The 13,216-nt window shown below is 38.9% G+C and overlaps 1 pseudogene; it reads left to right on the forward strand.

The window, feature by feature from the left end:
- LOC139732815 (uncharacterized) overlaps nucleotides 1-5,054 on the forward strand; it is a 59,352-nt pseudogene extending 54,298 nt beyond the window's left edge.
- The last annotated feature ends 8,162 nt before the right edge of the window (nucleotides 5,055-13,216 follow it).

Consider the following 13,216-nt stretch of genomic DNA (forward strand, 5'->3'; position numbering starts at 1 on the left):
TGCCACAAACGTTGTGCTATCTTTATGTGAAGACATTATTGTACTTTTGCTGATAGTATTGACTTCCACAAGTAATTGGGTTTTCAAGCGTGATCCCCATTGGTCATATTTTGGTCTTCATAAAAGCAGTGCAGTAATGATTTTAGAATGATATTTGCGTTAAAGCCACAACAATGGCACAAGCTGGCAAGTCCCTCTTTAGAGATAATCCTCATCCCCCCCCCCCCCCCCCCAATGCTGTTGTTCATGAGATATTGCTTGTTTTGATGCTGCAGCTGGCTGCCACCAGAACAGCCTTGTTCAGGCCTCCAGTACCACAAGAGTTGTGACACCGACGGGACTCTACCCCGTAACCACTGACGAGGCTGGAACAGGCCACATGTCCACCCGGCAACGCAATGTCCGTGCGTATGGCCAGCTGCCGTACTTGCCACCGGCAGGGAGTGGTGGCCAGGACTTTGCAGACGGTAAGAGCCGTGCCAGCGAGGAAGACCGATGTGAAACCATTCCAGGAAGCAGCAAGCATGTCTTGGGTCAGACCACCATGTCCTCCCCTACTCCCATCAGGACCTTGCAGGGGATCCGCTGCGAGGGAGCTAGGCTCTCTGCTGTCGCTGAATCCACAGAGGATGTTGCACCAGGAGGTTCGGAGAAGGCCGGAGTTGATGAGTGTGGACTCCTCGCAAGGAGCAGTGCCGGGAGTGGGAGTGAAGACTTTGGAGTTGGTAGCGATGGATGCCAGCCAGTAGCGGGCGCGGCTGACACGGTCTCTCGCCACTCGACTGATAGCATCAGTGTGGAGGAAGGTTTTGAATCGGCGGAAAGCCTCGGTAGGAAGCGAAAAGCGCTCTCTGTCAGCCGGGAGGATTCTGGTGTCTGCATGAAGCGGCACATGTCAGGGCGCTCTGAGGGCGAAGAGGCCCCTCGCTCATCGAACGATGCGGGGCTATGGTGCTCCAGTGAGATCAGCCCATCACCTGTCATTGATGCCAGTTCCTGTGTGGCGAGAGAGAGAGTGGGCAAGCAAGAATCCCGGCAGGAGACCTCAGGTGGAGGGAGCCGTCCAGATCCCAGCCATCAGCCCACCAATGCTCAGATGATGCCAGCGAGTGAAGGCCCCACCCAAGTGCACGAACAGCTGTGTCGCTTCTGCCTCGTGCGCCCCAAGACAGCCAGTATCATCCATGGCCGCACCGGACACCAGGTCTGCTGCTACAAGTGCGCCAAGAAGCTGCGCAAGCGTGGGAAGCCGTGTCCGGTCTGTCGACGCCCGATCCAGCACATCATCAAGAACTTCTTCGCCTGATCTTGCGATGGTAATTTCAGCATCATTGAGAATTTGTTCCAAAGCAGTAAATTAACAAGTTACGTTCTCGCAGTTAACCCTTGGAGATGGTTCGATAGCGTTATGACACATATTTTCCACAAATCCCCAGCATGCTCTTGTCTTGTATCAATATAAGTTACCCCGCTGAAAACTATGCTATGCTTGTGTAAAGCCGACTTGTTACAGGGCTTCGTCATCTTTGAGTTACAAATGTCTTATTTATAAACAGAGCTAATGACCTAATTTAATGATAGTGTTGATTGCAATGAATGCTGTATTTGTATTGTCCTTGTGGTTTTCCTCTGTAATAGAATTTCAAGGCCTGGGCTTTGTGCTTTGCAAGTCTTCGAGTTCATGAAATGGCATACTTTTTATACATAATTAATTATTCAGGGGTTTGATCCCTTGAATTCACATTAATGAAAAAAAAAAGATATCGTGAAAAAGGTCATGACATTATATATAGAGCAATTGGGATACTTACTAGTTTCAACCTTCAAGATCTTTTTTTTTTCTCAAAATGTCATATGAAAGTAAGTTCTATTTCATGATAAGAGGCAAAGTCGAGTTCACAGTCATTCATCTTGCAGGAGAAAATTGTAACATTACATGTCCTTTTAAAGGGGATGTTTCAATAAGCTAATTTGATTATCTGTACTTTTTTTTTCTTCGAATGATTTGTCTTGTTTTGAGGCTCTGTGACGTGCAGGGCAAATTAGGGCGAGTGCCTTGTAGGGCAATTTGATGATAACACTCTCTTCCCGTTGAAGTGGGAGGATATGCAGTAGTATGTAACCAAAGATATGTTTTTAGATCTATGGTTGATTAAAAAAAGGCAAAAACAAAAAACAACTTACAGGCAAAAAAAAAGAGAAAAATATGAAGAGATGACTAATGTGTAGATACGAGAGAGTTATGAAATAGAATATTTAAAGTATATATTTAGACCAGTGAATTGTAAAGAAATTGAGTTCTTGCCATATTTTGTGAATGATATCACTAATATTGTAATATGTACAGTACATGCTCTTTACCATGAAATGTGGTATGCAGTGAAGAGTAGATGAGGTGTGTTGAAGAAAGTATGCCTCAAATAGACAAGAGCTGGTGAATTTTTAGTCCATCGTTTGAAAGAAATGCCCCAGAGTTTGTCTGGGTCAACAGTATCCTGTACAATTATTTCAAGAGTGATAAAAGCAGTTTTCACATCAAATGCAAAAAAAGAAAAAGAATAGTAATGGGTGATAAATCATAGTGAGCAAAAGATAGTTTATGCAGAATTTTGATTTCTGTGAAGATTCTACTAGGGAAAATATGAAAAAGGGGTTAGGGTTGCTGGTGCTAGGTTCAGGATTCTGCAGAGATAAGCAGAGATAGGGTGTCATCGTAATCTAATATGGTGTTAGCCCCGAATGCTAAAACTTCAAATCAATTCATTCACATTCTTGTGCCAAAACCTGTGACTTCATATCATCCACCCTTTCCAAAGCATGTCAGGCAGTTAGAAACAGTCACCCTGCCATTTGCTGGGTTGTATATTTTCTTCTGCTTCCATGTTCACCGTGGCTCTTAGATCCTTGTCATAAGATTTGTGAACAGAGAGAGAGAAAAAAAAAAGCCATTTCACAGTCCATACTTCTCGGACACTTAACCTGTAACACACAGACTGCACGGGCCATTCCTGCTCTTGTTCATACTCAGTTGATCATATCATCAATTAAGAACCAGAATAGCATGAACTTGACATGAACTTATGAGACTTTGTACAGTGTTGGTGCCCTGTAGCTCTCAATCAGCAATACATATTTAGAGATGGGATTCCACTGATAAAACTGTATCATATCTTTGCGTACAATAAACCGACAAGAACGGCACTGGTGCTTTGGTGGAGATGGGACCAAACTTTGCACAAAAAGACACAAAACAGTTCATATGTAAGATTATCAACAGAGAAGTATATTGTGTCAGATGTAGGGTTTTCTGTGTGTCATACATCTCGTAGATGTTTTGTTACCCAGCCGTTTCACGCACGTCATAGTCAATCATAAACAGACATGTATTCTTTAATAAATCAGCATGTAAAAAAATATCAATATATATATAGAGAGGTCAGTGGCAACTCAGTGAGCGCAGCTGAATGTCCACATCCCGAGATACATCGCGAGAAATGGTTTTCAAAGGATCTCCTTCAGTTCTGAAGATAAATCCACATTGTGTTGATATTTGTTTATTCAAAAGTTAAATATCAAACCTGATTACGTGTGTCTGAGTGCATATTTATAAGATTTTTTTTTTTAGCAAGAACGAGAATTGAATTATTTAACTTTTGTGGTTCACGTGTGTGTGTTACCATGGGTTTCTGTAACCAAACATTTATTTACAGATGATAAGTGTGTGGCTGTGTATTTTTTTTGTGTATCTGTGTGGTGTTCTATTGCGTCACATGTTCCCAGAATTATATTTAACAGTGTGTGAGTTTTTAATGCACAATACAGTAGAATAGTCAATTATTGTTGAGTTACAGGTAAATGTATACAGTTTTCAAGCCCAAAATGGAGCTAATTTATTTCAATAATAAGTTGGGTTTGCTGTCAAAATTTCATTTAAACCCATTAGAATTGTACTCTTTGCAGAATGTGAACAATTAAATCAAAATTGAATTTTAATAAGATGTGGGATGAGTTTGTTCCGACATGTTCATCTGAGCTTTCAGTCTTGATTGAGATTACGGTATGGATGTAGTCTCCAATAATAGTCTGTTTTTAAACCACTTTCTTGTCTGTTAGATCTGATGCTATTAACAGATGTACTTCATTCAGTTCTATATAGCCAAAGCTTGGTTTATATTCTTCAGTATAATTTATAATAATTATTGAAGTAATGTCAAGGTTAGACACAGGCCTTAATCCTGATTTTGAGTTGAAGACAAGAAAGAAAAAGATGTGATCTCTTGTGCATTTTGTGTGTAAGATGTCATGAAATTTTAATTTTTTTGAAATTATTGTAATGTGAATAATGCCAAGAGGTAGGGGTTATGGTGTGTGAACTGTATTTCCTCACGACAAAATGTGTCGTACAGTTTGACGTCACTCTGTTCCAATCAAGATTTTGACGTACATGTGTGTTGGCTAGTAGGTGCGACGGTGGGATTTGGAACAGATATCAGTTGTTGTGTTCATATCGAGTCGCATCGTAGCAGATATGTGGTGAGGTGACATTGTGCAAGATATAGTAGGCGAGAGTGCAGTATAAATTGCAATGTTACTGGCTTTGCTGACTTAAGCTTTCAAGTTTAAACTGACAGAGAGAAATGCTTCTAGTTGGGTTCAAATGTGAGAAATCAATTCCTTACATCACAACAGGGTGTTGAATAGATAGCAAGTGGTTATTTTGTAAATGGAGGTGTTGATAGTGTGTACATTCGATGGATCCGTGATAGCTGAAGTATCTGTGATTTGAACTGTAGACTGCATGACAGTGATTGAGTGGTTGTGTTTTGTGGTAGGGTACTGATGTGCTAAGACTTGCGTCGTATAGCATACACATGATTAGAGAGGCGAGAAGAATCGCTTTCAAAAAATTAAACCCAAAAAAAGACAAAAAGAAAGGATGGAAACGTGAATGTGTTCGTGTTTGTACACCGGGGTTCCCACGTATTTCTGTGTGTATTTGACTTTGCCTGTATAGCTCTGAAGATGTATGACCATCATTGTCAAATTGATTTTGCTGCCTGTTGTGTAATATTTTGAAAATACATATGATTTACATTATAAAGTTTAATCTTAAAGAGATCTATTTATGGTATGTCGTCATAAAATGCATTTCTTACAATTTTTTTTTTCACAGTCATGCTTAGTAGCATGTTTTTGATAACACTGACCAACATTTACTAACCATACCATAGAAAATGATATCAAAGGGAATAGTATCGTAGAGAATGATACATTTTTTGCTCTTTTATGCAAATTTTCAGGACTCTGGGGCCCGTTGCATAAAAGTTACAATTATGGTAACTTTGCCATCCAATGGTAACTTCCATGGGAATTCCTGATTTTGATTGGCTGTTGAGTATTGCTACCATGGTAGTTACCATTGGATGGCAAAGTTACCATAATAGTAACTGTTATGCAACGGGCCCCAGGGTCTGATCTTAAGTGATTCCGTGAACATGGCAGTCATGGAAAAATGTTAAAGTCTTGAAACAAACATTGCATTCCATTCTTGATCTCAATAATACAGTTGCACCTTTTGTAGCTTTGAAGAAACACACACACACACACACACACACAAAACCCGAACAAACAAAAGAAGCATTGTAGTACAATTGCAACTGACATAATTATATTAATACCAAGTTATATTTGAAAGATGTGCATACAATTATTTGCATTTCTCAGTGACAAAACTTCATTTATTACAAATGACAGGACACGAACACTTCAAAAGCATGAGATTTGAAAGTTGCAGATGACATTAAGCCTGCCAAGTGGGTGAAGCTTTCATCTTTTTTTTTTCCACCAAAAAGTCTTCTTCAAGGGACATGGTTGTATATCCAGTAGGCCTATTTAGTATTCTAAATTTGTGATAAATTGCTTAATCGCTTTAAAATGACGGACAGATGTTCAGTTGTCATGAAAATTCTATCAAACATGCATACCAAGGGTCTGAAAAGTATCTGTCTTCTGTATATTCATGCAATTATCATTTCTTTTTTTGTTCCTTTTGTCCTGAATTTTGCACATCTGGTATTATTAAAATTATGTTTATGTATATAGATGAAGAAAAGAAAGTTGATACTGTTTGAAAAGAAATATAGCAGAGGATGTGCACTCCACATTCTGCAAAGAAGCAAAAGCAGCATGTACCATATTTTCTGCATTCACAGACAGAAATTCCATCCTTATTGTCATTAAAATTCTTCAACAAGCCATTGTGGACAATACCTAAGGATACTCTACGGGGCAATGCATATTCTGGCTAAACTACAGAAACATACAGAGAAGATTCGACTTCCAGTTCAGAATATTGATATCCTTAGTACACAGAGTACGTACAATGTATTTGAGACCTGGTTTAGCAGTACATGTATGCTAATTCTGTTGGAACCAATTGTGATAGCTTGAACTTATTGTAATCCTTTCAGTATATTTGTGACGACTGTTTTTTTTTTTACGTGTGAGCTAATGTGTATTAAGATAGCTTGCCATTGCATGAAACATTGTACAGGGAGATCAATATATTATATAACTTCGCAAGAGAGAGACAAAGTAATATATTCACTATATACCTTCTTGATTCATACGATGTCCTGTTTTAAAAAATTTTTTTCTCTTTTCAAGGAGTAGTTTTCAAACTTTAACTTGTCTTTGATGCACTCTTGCTTTGAGTATATGCATATATTCTTTGGCACTCTCAAGTAGCTTCATGCTCCTACTAATATTAAAAACATCAGTTACCACCAGAAGAAAGTTGTTCAGGGAACACTGGCCACATAGCCCTTTTTGTTTTGGATACTCAAATTGACAATTTATTTCACATGAACCATTTATCAACGTTTAAGTGATAATAATGACACAGACAATAGTTGGTGGTATTGTTATATTGGTTTACAGGGGAATGTGTCCAAATTTAATTATGCCCATTAACCTTCTCCTGATAGTCTTTGCAGTGATGTGTGCACAACTTGTTTGTGAAATTACCTGTTTATATTATTTTTCATAAAGCTATACATCAAAACAACTCGATGAATGGAGTATATACAATGTATGTATAGAAGAGGAATTTATATTTTGTCATCATGAAAATTTGTTGACTCCCAGAACATGGAACATTATACTCTCTTTTTTTTTTTCCACGTCATCATATTTCTGATTTTCAAGACCTTGGAGGAAAAAAGGGCTGTTCTGGGTCCATACCCAATGTTGTCAGTAACTTATATCATAAACCAGTTGATGTTTTAAGGAGTATCTTTAACCCGTTGAGGATGGGCTGATTTTGCTACAACAGGCATTTCCCATAGACACCTGCCCGAGTATACTCGGGACTCGTCCTCACTGGGTTATACAGTTACTGCTGCTACATGTACTTGGTTATTTCAACCTCAGATGAAATTTGTGTCAAATGCTCTCTCCCCCCATGAAGAAAACCATGGTTATGTTTCCATGTGTCACATTAAATAGATAAACCCCCCACACAAGAGTTGATATTTTGTCCAGTCATAACCTCTTTAATGACTGTATGAGCCTGATATAAACTCTTGAGGTTTGAGATGATATTGTGTTTGTCCGTTTGTTAACAGCTTTCCTATGCCTTGTGCAGTTGCAATCCTAAACAGTTAGAAAACATGTTAAACTGGGTAGCAGAAAGTGCTACATAATGTTGACATAAAGTCCTTAATGTTGGGAGCACATTCTCCATGAACTGTATCAAGTACGACTGTAAAGTGGTAGTCTTTGTTTGCAGTCTGCATTTAGCGCTTGTCAAAGTGTGATGTGGCTGTCGGTGTGTTCAGTAGATTTGCAGACTGCTGCAGTCTCTCTGTCACAGTCTGTCTTAAGGAGCAAAAAGTTTTGTTTTAGCCACTAGCAGCTGTTTTGTAAACACACACACACACACACAATTGCCTTAAAGAAGCACTCTGCAAGAAATGTGTGTAAGTTGTGAAAAGCAGTGAAATTTAGGAAGGCTCGCTGATCAGTCAGATCAACGTACAGTGTACCTAATGAAGGTGAAAAGGTACATTGTAGACTTTGATCAGTTTCTGCATCAAGGGGACAGTGTAAGAAATACATCAGTATGAAAATCTGTCAATGTTTTGAACGATATACACAAAATGTGATTAGTATTACATATTAGTGCTCGTGTCAGCTTAGATTTCTTACCATGAATACTTAAAATGACATTTTTTTTTCTCGGTAGCAAATTATTCCTTGGGGCAAGTTTTCTCATCATTCAGATGTATGCCCAATCTTGTGCATCACATCCCCAATTCACATGCCGACTTGGATGACTCCCATTGGTAGAAAAACTTGGTAAAGAGGACAGTGTTAGTGACTTTTTTTTTCTCTTCTATTTTGCATGATCCAAGGAGCGCATGTTCTTCCACTTTCCCCTCGGCACATAGAAATCAAAGCTACACATCCGCATGTGAGCAAACCGTAAATTGAAAAATCTGAGAAACAGGTGAAACAGTCGATTGTGTAGTTCATACAGTTGTCCCTTTTTTGGGGTAGATGATGCATTGTGGGTTATGTATTCAGTGGCTAGTTCAGCTTCACAGATCACTGCAACCTGTACTGTACTTGTCATGTAATTCCACTTTGGCTTATTTTGGGTCAAAGGATGTCATATTGACCGAGTACTTCATGCTAATGTGTCGTTACGATTCTGGTGATAAAGGGAGGCCTGCATTTAGAGATCATGGGAGAACCTCGTAACGAGGACCTAAAAAACATGAAGATTATTTTGTTATATCAGGTTTCTCACTATATTAGGGTGCAACAACAAAGATCTGCAAAATCATCTTGTAAGAGGGTTGTCAAATCCAACCTCTTTATAATGAGGTTCTACTGTGTATGTGTAGAAGTATTGGGCAATACAAATGGATGAAATAAGATAGTGTATGGAAATTATCTTTGAACTGACGGATCTGACCCATCACTCACATCTTAGATGACTCTGATTGAATGAGTATGATGATTTTCTCCGTGTAAATTCAATGTTTCCCAGAAACAAATGGAAAGACAAAAAATGCTGAATTGTTTTTACTGCAAGCTGCACACAGTCATCAAGACCCACTCTCTATGTGCGCACACACACACACACACGAGAGTTAGTACAGTGATGTAGTCTCCCCAGTAGAGGTGGGCATTATTTGTTTTATGAATTCATAGTCACGGCAACTCTTTTAAGTGAATGCTCACCAGTTCACACTTCCATTGAAGAAGGATTCAGGCAATGCTTTGCCAGCTTGAACTGGTCACATTTATCCATGTGCAGATGTATTTCAGAAAAAATTTCTCTAGTTTTATTCATAGAAAATGTAACCTTCTGAAGCTGTTGTAAAGGCAGAAAAGAAATGCGCTTGCAGCTCTTTTTGACTTTGTACAGCCATTCACGCTTGGCTTGAAAAGCGCATGTTACAATGCAATGTGCCTGTTGTTTTCCAATTGCATTGCATATTCGACTGCTGTGTTTTGAAAGGGATTCATTTTGATTCGTAAAGGGTTTAATTCATGAACCATTTTTTTTTTCCTTGCATTGTCTTTCTGTGCTTTTGGAAGGTTGGAGCATGTCAATTTCATGTTTGCATGTGTCAGATCAGAAAACATCAAGAGCATGGGGTGAATAAAGATGGATATATCTATTTATTTGACAAAAAAGGGTTTACCTGAAGTATGCAGATTTCTTTTTCTGTCCAAATAAAGTGTGAAAGGTGAATGCATAGAGTACAGTATGAATTTGAATAGTTGTTGGTGTGTTGTGCGACCTAGCTGAATGTGTGCGTGTGCTTGTTCTCTAGACTTTTATCAAAGAAATGCTTTTATTTATAGAAAGTGTGAAGTAAAGGCTATCCTTGCAAGAAAAGCTTTTTGTTGTGTTTTCAGTGAATTCTGTTATTTGAACAAAAAGGTGAAGACTAACACCATACTGACCACACTACATGACAAATTATGTTTTACAATCTGTAGATCACTCACACAGTAATTTCACATAAGAAGAACAGAGTTGAATTTGCTTTAATACAAAGGTTATATTGTTTATCACGTACATATTGTACATGAAGTCTTTGATATTACAGATTTCATAATACACATATTACACCAGTTTTTTCACTTCTCCAACTGGTAGACTGCCATTTCTAATGGTCTACTCCCAGTTAGTCTCTACTGCATTCCTCAGCATGTTTTGACATGACAAGGATTTTAGAGGTTCTAAGAATCAGGGGGGTTAGGCTCAGAATTTGGTTCAGAATTTGGTTGAAGGGTTTAGGGTTTTGGTATTAATTACCATGCCATGCCAGGCATGGTTTACACTGTATCATACTAATCGTGAGTATACCAAAGGATACTAGGCCAAACAGCAATCAATCTTGCCGAAAATGCACACACACATACTGTAAAAGCGGAAATGTTCGCATTGTTGAAATTTCTGCGCATTTCGCGCAACCAGAAACTAGCGCGAAAATACTGTAAATGCATGCAAATATTTCTGCTTGCCATATGCTCCTGTACTTGATATCTTAATTCCGTGGAATTAAATACACGCGGAACTCCTTACCCGGCCAAGCGTGAAAAATTAGTTGCACGAAAATATCCACCTTTACAGTACACAAAAAAATGCAACAGGGATACACAGAGTATCATCACCTCACCTACTATTCCCACAGTACCCTTTGGGGGAGGGGCTCTTGACAACGAAAAAGCAACAAAACAAAATGCCTCTACGTATGAACTGCTTTTGACGACTGCCAGCTCATGAATCTCATAACAAAACAAAATATTCTGTCAACGCCCATTTGTCTGTCTTATTACTCTCCAATCTGAATCACAGAGCTCGGGTCATACAACTTTCTAAAGCACTGGGCTAAGATTTAGACAGCAGCCACCAGAATTAAGAGAAAAGGAATGCAGATTGAGGAGTGGTCGAAGAAGCGCTGGTCTAAAACTTTTGAGACCCAACCCTGGAAGCTGCTTGCATGACGTGCTATAGCAGCAATAAATTAAAAGTCAGGTAAATCAACCACTTACATGTACTTGGAATTCGGTAAGTGTAGAGTTCAGTCCACTCTAGAGAGTACTTCCTATAATATAAACCTTTCATCGATTTGCATTCTGATTCACCTTATATCTGAGTAATTTGTACAGCTTTCACTTTGCATCATTGAGAATTTCTGGTTAATATGAAAACAAGCAAAATAAGTCTGGTGTGCTTGGTGTTCTGCTCTCCTAATGAAACGACATTTTTGTGCAGCTCAGAATGAGTATCTGTCTATTTCATCACTAAAGGTACCATTTCTCCAGTTAAATCAATCGCTGTACCTGTTTTCACAATTTATGAGTTTCATTCCCATTACGCTCAGTGATGAATATGAAACTGATGCAAAAGTGGGCGACATATACATACATACATACATACATATAGGGGATTACTGTACACATGGTATATTTTGCGGTGTGTTTTTTTTCAGAGAATATTTTGTAGTGTTTTCATTTCCAACGCTTTTACAAGTGGACTGATGCTCGCAAAATTGAATTACTCTCGAAAGATATTGCCTCCCATAAAACAAAAGCGCTGTAGATTGCTATCCTGAGAAGATATATATCACATGTATTTCTCATTCCATCACACTGGTGCTCAAATGCAAATTCAGTCACACGCAAAACTGTCTTACAAGTCCCACTCTGCGAAATATTATACTCTCAAAATATATGACATAAACAGTACGTGCTACATTGTAGATACAAATTCATGTCATGCTGGCATGCATACACACAGCCCTAACACAGTCTTGCTGCCCATTAGCCCGTTGAGGACGAGTCCCGAGTATACTCGGGCAGGTGTCTATGGGAAATGCATGTTGTAGCAAAATCAAACCGTCCCCGACGGCTTGAACACAAATCATCCTGTACATTGGGTAGCACCCAGAACAGACTCGGTGCAGAAAAGTCACTAGGAGGCAATACGCTCAGAAAGCATTAGCTGCACTTGTTGCCGATGAATGACACCACTGCATTGCCCATTTCACGCCGACGTTCATCATGATCACAGTTGACAGTAGTAATGACGAATTGTAGATTGCCTACACATGGTCTGTGGGACCTTGCCATAGACTGACACAGTTTACACTGCTGGTACAATGTAGATCCTGGTCCTATTTCATAAAAGATGTTACACAGTAGGATAGCAATTTTTTGCCAGAATGACAACTTTTTATAGCAACAGCCAATCAGGCAGCTGGATTCCTGTCATTTTAATTACCATGACATGTGCCATTTCAGCAAGAGTTGCTATCACAGCAACTTTTTATGAAATAGGACTCTGGTCTTGCACATTTCTTTGAACAACGTATAATTACAACAACGAAGGATGTCCTCCACACTTGATGACTGGTACTGTGTTTCATGACAGCATGCCAAGTTCATTACCTTGATGAGCAGTTTCCACCATCAATGAAAATAATATTACCTTATTTAACATGCAGAAGTAATGCTTCAATCTCAAATTTCAGATATATCTTCCAGAAATTGCATTTGTATACAGGGAAACCCTGATGTAACCACGTAATCCGAACAGCCAATTTTACCTTGTTATAACCAGTACCTCGTTCTAAACGTACTAACAAAGAGACAAGCTTCATACAGTAATAGAAAACTCTGATTGACGAATTCCCCTTGTTAAAAGCGGTCTCCCATTGTAGGTGAGCTCATCATAACAGGCTTTTTTTTCAATGTACTAATGCTGCAAACGTAAGAAATTCCTGACCAGCTAACATCTTCAAAGCTACAGCACTCAACAAGCAAAGAAATCTGATGTGCTCACAATTATACCGCATATACCTTGCATGTACAAGGCAATCCTATATCAGAAGCCATGTGAGAGCTTTAAAGGGTGTGTACAGTTCTGGCCGAGGTGAGGATTTAGCTTTTAACGTTTTACGAGATATTCAGAAACCACTCTATGAGATGTCAAAGAGCATGCAGTTCTAAGGGGTATCAAAAGTTTATTCAATGAAAATCGATTTTGAAATGGCCGAGATATCCAAAAACAAGGTGAATCAAAGAGATCCTGATAAAGTTGTGGCATGTCGCCTTTTATTATTAGCACTTTTTGGGATATCTCAGCCATTTGAAAACCAATTTTCATCAAATAAATGCTGAATCCTTCTTA

The sequence above is a fragment of the Diadema antillarum genome, unplaced genomic scaffold, assembly GCF_040938485.1.
Source record: "Diadema antillarum isolate AM-2024a unplaced genomic scaffold, OU_Dant_1.0 seq00000451_RagTag, whole genome shotgun sequence".
In the NCBI taxonomy this organism is placed as follows: Eukaryota; Metazoa; Echinodermata; class Echinoidea; order Diadematoida; family Diadematidae; genus Diadema; species Diadema antillarum.